We start from the raw sequence: 6,695 nt of genomic DNA, 5'->3' as shown, positions 1-6,695 counted from the left end.
CCGCCGCCGGGCGGGGACGAGCGCGGGCGGCGAACAAAAGGCGGCGGAGGAGGAGGAGGGGGGGGAGGTGGTGGTGGTGATGGTGATGGGGGGGGGCGGCCGTGCTGGCGGCAACAGCGACCCCTCCGCCCGCCCAGCGCCGCGCCGCCCGCTCCCGGAGGCATCCCTGATGGACGAGGGGCATCCCGGGGATGGGGGGGACCGCCATGGGTAAGGGGTTCCCCGGGCATCTTCGGCAGCGCAGGTCCTTGGGGGTAGCCATAGGAGTGCAGGTGGCCCCCACCTAGCTCGGTGAGGGTCCCTGAGGCACATCCCTGGGGACAGAGGTCCCCTCGTGTGTCCCCCTGCCATCCCCCATATTGCTGGGGCATCCCTGCAGGGGAGGGTCACCCCGGGGCATCCCGGTGGGTGGGGGTCCCTGGGACACCCCTGAGGGTAAGGGTCCACCAGGACAGGTCTGGGGAAGTGGGTCCCCAGGGCATCCTCAGCAGTGCAAGTCCCCCGGGAGTCCCTGTAAGAGCGGGTCCCCCGGGGCAGTCTCAGAGGTGAGGGTCCCCAGGGTACCCCGTGGGTAAGGGTCCCTGGGGCACCCCAGTTGGGCCTCAAGGGCACCACTGTAAGTGCAGGGCACCCGCAGAGGCAGAGGTCCCTCATGTACCCCATCGGTGGGAGGTCCCGGGGCCCCTATTGGTGAGGATCCCCTGAGGGACCCCCATGGGTGGGGGTCCCCTGGGATCCCCTGCAGCGCTGCCCAGGGCCGACTCCAGCTGCCTGCCAAGCTGTCGGGGTGTGCAGAGCCCCACACGGTGCCTCTCCGGGGGGAAGCCATCAGCGGCGAGTGCCTGTGCGAGTCTGCTCCCACCCACCAGCCCGCGTCTCTCATACGTTAACAACCCGGCCCCAAACCCACTGCGAGCATCCGAAGCCTGGGTTTGAAAAATGCTCCTCTGTGCCTGCCCCCGTGCAGCGCAGCCAGCCACGGCCTCGCAGCAGCAAACGGAGCTCAGTCGCCCCACACAGAGCCCCCGCACCCCAGATTCGGCTTTTAATGCCAGGCAGCACGACCCCCACGGCAACAGCTTCTTTTCTCTAGGGGCAAACCTGAGCCTGCGCGAGGTACAGAGCCCACCACACACCTCGGGCAGCTTCTGCCCGAGATAAACACGTGGGGTTTATTATGGTACCGCTCAGCACCCCTCCCTGCCCAACACCCAGCCCCCTGCCCTCCCTGAGGGGTCTCCCCAAGGACCAGGCACCCTCTGAGACATGGAGTGGGATTGCACCCCCCGTGCTGCCCTAAACCAGCCATGCATCCAGCATAAGAAAATCAGGATTGTACATCAAGCCCAGGCTTTTCTTGCAGAAACAGCTCCACACTGTGTGTGACCTGAGAGTGTGCTGTAAATCAGGCGGGTGTTCCCCGGCCGTGGCTCATTGAGCCCCTCCTGCAGCTCTACCCATCAACGGCTGATGACCGTGGCAAGGGTGGGGTGTGGGTGGAATAAGGGACCCCAGGAAGGTGAGGGGGACACAGTGCCCTGGCCGCTTGGCGCAGCGCAGCCACTGAATCACAGGTTCAGGCTGAATGACAGCCATGGCTGCTCTGTTTTCCAGGCTCTGGCACATCCCCTGATCCCGCACGTTGCAGGAGGGCAGGTTGAGATGTCACAGGTCACATCCTGCATCCCCGGGCACGAGGCATGGACAGAGGGCAGAGTGGAGCTGCCTTTCTGTACGTGCTGCGGAGCAACACGTGCCCAGAGCTAACGGGAAGGCTGCTCTCTCCATGGGCCTTGCAGCATCGTTAGCAGAGTTATGATTCAGCCCTGCTGCATGACTGCACATGCCCCTGCACGGGATGTCAGGCACTGACCAACAAGTGCTGCACTCATTAACGAAGATCATTATTTTTCCCCCTGAGCAGTGGTTAATTGCGTAATGCCAGGCACCCCGTGGGCTGCCCTCGTGGAGCCGCACAGCAGCAGGGGAGTGAGGGATGGAGGCAGCCTGCCCCCAGCCTCAGCATCCTTAGAGACAGCCCCCAGGATGACACAAGGATGGTGCAAATATGTGCCCCCAAATCTGCTCAGGGCTGAGCACAGTGTAAAATGGCTTCACTGGAAAGCAGCTTCCTTCAGCACAGCCCTTCTCCCAGGGTCTGGCAGGTGTCATCACCCACCACCCCCTCACTGGCACCGGGGACACATCCCTGAACTCCCAGCCTGGCTCTGGCTTGTCCCCACTCCCGTCCAGATGCCCTCAGGTTGCACACCCAATGGGGGATGTGAACCTCACGGCAGTATGGTGTGCATCCATCAGCACATGTGCATCCCATGACAGGCATATTTGATCTCAGCACCTTGGCAGCACAGTGAGCTGGCAACCGGCTTTGGAGGCAGGCAAGGGCTGAGCCAGTCCCATTCCGGGACCACTGCCTGGGGGACAACTGCTCAAAGGCAGGAACAGGTTTGGGGTGGAAGCAGAAGGGATATTAACAGACCTCAAAACATCCCCCTGGGGCTGGAGGCAATGCAGGCAGCCAGGTTTAGAGCTGAGCCAATGTTGCCCTGGGCCAGGCGCCTGGTTCTGCCCTCACTGTCCCCTTGGCACAGCCATGGAGATGTGTTGGAAGACACAGAGCCCTCCATGGCCAGGGCTGTGCCAACCGATCTCATTGATGGTCTGTTGTAGTGGCTGGTCTTGAACTAGCTGCTCCCAGGAGAATTATTCAATAAATTTGAATTAAATGCGGGCGGGCGGCTTTCTGAAGCCTCAGAAAGAAAAGCAATGAGCTTAACCAGCCCCCTGGGCCCTCGGGAGGTCTGGCTGGCAGCCAGCCGGAGCCAGGATTCGGCACATCCCCGAGCAGTGCAGAGGGAAAAGTCTGCTCATTGGTGTCTGCACCACTGGAGACAGGGCTTGGGCAAGGCGGGAGTCCCCCCGGCCCTCCCAGGGGCCACCAGGGCCTGGGAGAGGGGACGCAGGTGAGGTGGCCAGAGGGAACATCTCCCCGCTGCACCACACAGGACTCCTGGTGGGTGCTGGCTCCTGGCACAGGGACACTGACCTTGCAGATCCCAGCCACCACCTCACAGGGGTTGCACTAGAGTCGATCTCACCATGCTCAGTGTGGGCAAGGGCAGAAGCACCCCAGGAATCCAGGGGGATATATCCAAAAATATGTGTCCTAAGTGCAAAGGGCAGAGCCCAGGTGAGCACTGGGAAGCAGCAGCAGGTCTTCACACCTGAACACCTTTCTGGACCAGGCCCTGGGCTCTGCAGAGTCTGCTCCTTCTCCTTTGGCTCAGTGGCAGCACTGTCTTTGCTCCAGACCTCTGATGAGGCCGTCAGATGCATTTTGGGTTAAAATGCTAAAACCCTTGTAGCAAAGAGCTATAAAGCAAAGAGCCCTGAAGAGTGGCAGGAAGCAGAGCCTGAGCCCTCAGCCTCCAAGGGTGCAACAGGACCCAGTGAACGTACACGCTGGCCCAAACTGTATTGACCAAAGCCAAGAAAGCCCCATAAACTGATGATCCTATAATTTCTTAGGGGAAAAAAAGATTTAGAAATTATAATATTGCAGAGCCAATATTCAGCATCCTCCTCGTTCAGACCTTTGAATCTGATATTAAGCACTTTATATATATACACACACTATTTGAATGACAAATATTCTGATTGAGTTATTTTTAAACACCTGCATGCATTGCTTAGTCTAAGTGCCATGCTTCCCCCTCCCCACAGCTGCTTTCACTGATGGGGATCTTGCTGTCAGGGAGGGTCCTGGGTAGGAACAAGGATGGGGACATGCAGCCAAGGGCACAGCAGGCATCCCAGGGGAGGCTATGGGAGCAGAGGGGACAGTGTGGGTGGCCTGCCATGCTCACACCTGGGGGAATCACTCTGATTTCCAGCTGTGGCACATCTGCTTGCAGAGCTGCTTGACATGATGTTACATCAAGGATGGTCTGCGGCAACCATAGCAACGGGGCTGCTTTGGTTTTCCACCTTTCCCAGCAGAAGTGATCCTGATTTCTCCCAATTTTGCTGCTGCCTGAGAAATGCCAGCAAAAACCTCTGGCCAGGCAGGAGAGAGGGGCCGATCTGCCCCTGGGGAAGGTACCCAGGTTAGAGCTCTGCTGTCAGGCCCAGAGAGCAGCTCCACAGGCTCCAGGCACTCCCATCTCCACCAGCCTGAGCTGCATCCCAAACCCTGGCTCTCTGCATCCAGCATCAGCAAGGTGGAAGCACTGCCTACCTGCACCAACAGCTTGGATCCCACAAGAGGAAGAAGGGCGAGGAAAAGCCGGTAAAAGCCAAGCATCCAAACATTTCTGGGGTCAGCAGCAACCCATAAGCACACAGCAGCACCAGCACAGGACTGCACAACAAAGCATGACGGTGTTGCCCACTGGAACAGCTACTGGGGTTTGGAGATGAGGGCCCTGTGTCCAGGAATGGTCACAGGGATTTAGGGTGTCAGAGCAGGCCTCCCAGATGCTGAGGGCACCCTGGGAGCAGAGCAGCACTCGGTTTCCACGGCACACCAGCAGCATCTCACTGACCTGCAATAAGGTATTGAGAAATGCAAAGATGAACCAAACAACACACCCTGGACTCCCCTTCACTGTCCCCAAGCTGTACCCACTCCTGTGCCAACCGGTGTCAGGGTTGCTGCAGCTGTGGCACCCACTGGTCCAGTGCCAGCTGAGCCTGGCCACGAGCCCCACAGCCTCTCCCTGAGCCAATCCCACCTTCCAGCGTTAGGGAATTTGCAGCTTGTGCTCTCCTGTCATCACTGGTGATGCCTGTGGTTCCTCACCCTGCCCTTGGTGCAGGTTCCAGAGCTGTGCAGAGCCCCCTTTCCTCTAAGGCATGGTTCAGGGGGGCTCTGGGCTGTTTTGCTGCTGTTCAGTGCTCCTGAGAGCTGCTTTTTTTGGGGGAGGGGGAATCCTGCTTTTGGGGTACCAAACCACCACCCTCAGGTCCAGGCTGCACTCTCTTTACATTGCTTTCCTCTCTCACACACTGAGAAAATTGGCTCTGCAACAGCAGCAGCACAGGAGTGGAAGGTCAGGTCCTGGCCCAGATACAGGCACACACTGAGCTAGCTGTCCCCAACACCAGTGATACTGCAGTGTGGCAGGATGGGCATGTTCACAAGGAGCAACAGGAAGAAATTTGCTCTAGAAACCAAATGCAGCACTCAATGCATCTCAGCCACGTTTACCCCCAGCACCAAGAGAACTGCCACCGCACTGTGACCCAGGACCCCCACAGAAAGCCTGGTTCTCCCAGGCTGGAGATGGGTACCTGGGTCCAGGAATGGTTGTGGGGATTTAGGGTGTCAAGAGTGGTCCTCCAAGGTGCTGAGGGCATCTCCCAGGCTGCCTGCTCCCCCAGCTCAACTTTGCAAGACATGCTCTGTTTGGGACGGGGACAAGGACATCACCATAGGCCAGGCAGGTTCTCCCACCCCTGATGCCTCTCCTGGCCCCCCACCCCAAAGCAAACCAAGGTCCTTCACAATTACAGAGGTCTGCAATGAACATCCAAATGGGTGTTTTCTGCCCCATTTCTCACTGGGCTACCGGCCGAGGCAACTGCGGGGCTGCATTGCCACCTGGTGACCATGTGGAATAGTACAGCCAGAGCTGCTGCTGCTGCTGGTGCTTCGGGGAGAGCAGCGAAACGAGGTCCTTAAAAACAGATTACTGAAACAGCACTTCTCAATACTCTGCAGAGACAGCAGTATTTAGCCATCATTATAAATATAAATGTTATTATGTTTGCATTTATCCATAAACGTGATACAAAGTTGCTTTGGTCTTCACCCAATTTTTTAATTTGTATTTTGCATCCCCATGCCCAATACCTTCAGTGACTTTGTGCTTTTCCCTGGGGAACAGTGAGGGCAGAGATCGCAGCTCTGCTAAAGCACTGCCATCCCATTTTGGGTACTACTAGCAAGGTGTTAGCAAGACAAAAAAAAAAAAATCTTCCTTTTGCTCCCATTTGATAGAGATGTGGTACAGAAACTGTGACATTGCAAAGACTAGGCTGGTATTTAAAGGATACTAATCATTCATTTAGTATTTCTTTCTGGATACCCAGCAGAACATTTCAGCAACATCATGGGTATAAAGCCCAGCCAGGGCAGCCCAAAGGCTGAGCTGGGAGCACTGGTTTATCTCCTCCACAGACACCAAAGGTAGCTGAGGATGTTCAGCCATAGGGCCAAACTGGGGAGGGAGGAGGGACAACAACTCCATAGTTCAGCTGAAAGATCAAAAGTACATAAACAAAAGCCTAAACAGATTCTTGCCCTTTCTTAGCTCAGACATTAATAAACTATACCTGCTATATGAAATTTTTCAGTGTTAAACAGTTACATTAATGTGCTGACTACAAATTGGCTCTTAGGAAGTCTGTAATGCATGTATTTAGCTTAAAAAAAAAGTCTAGTAGAGACAGGGAAAAAAGAAACCTAGTAACATCTAAGCATACTAGCTTTGGCACTAGTACAAGGCCAGCGATATTTGTACTCACTTTTTAGAGAGACCTTTACATCCAGAAGCACAGAGTAAGCCTTGAATAGTGACAAGGAAGAGGATTACAGAAGCCACCAATACTTTTCCTAATCAAGGTGTCTTAAGAAAGACTGAAACTGCATTTTGTAGCTTTATAAACATGCA

Source organism: Numenius arquata, chromosome 12 (genome assembly GCF_964106895.1).
Source record: "Numenius arquata chromosome 12, bNumArq3.hap1.1, whole genome shotgun sequence".
NCBI lineage: Eukaryota > Metazoa > Chordata > Aves > Charadriiformes > Scolopacidae > Numenius > Numenius arquata.
The sequence above is the reverse complement of the archived record's forward strand: the minus strand, read 5'-3'. Positions refer to the sequence as shown.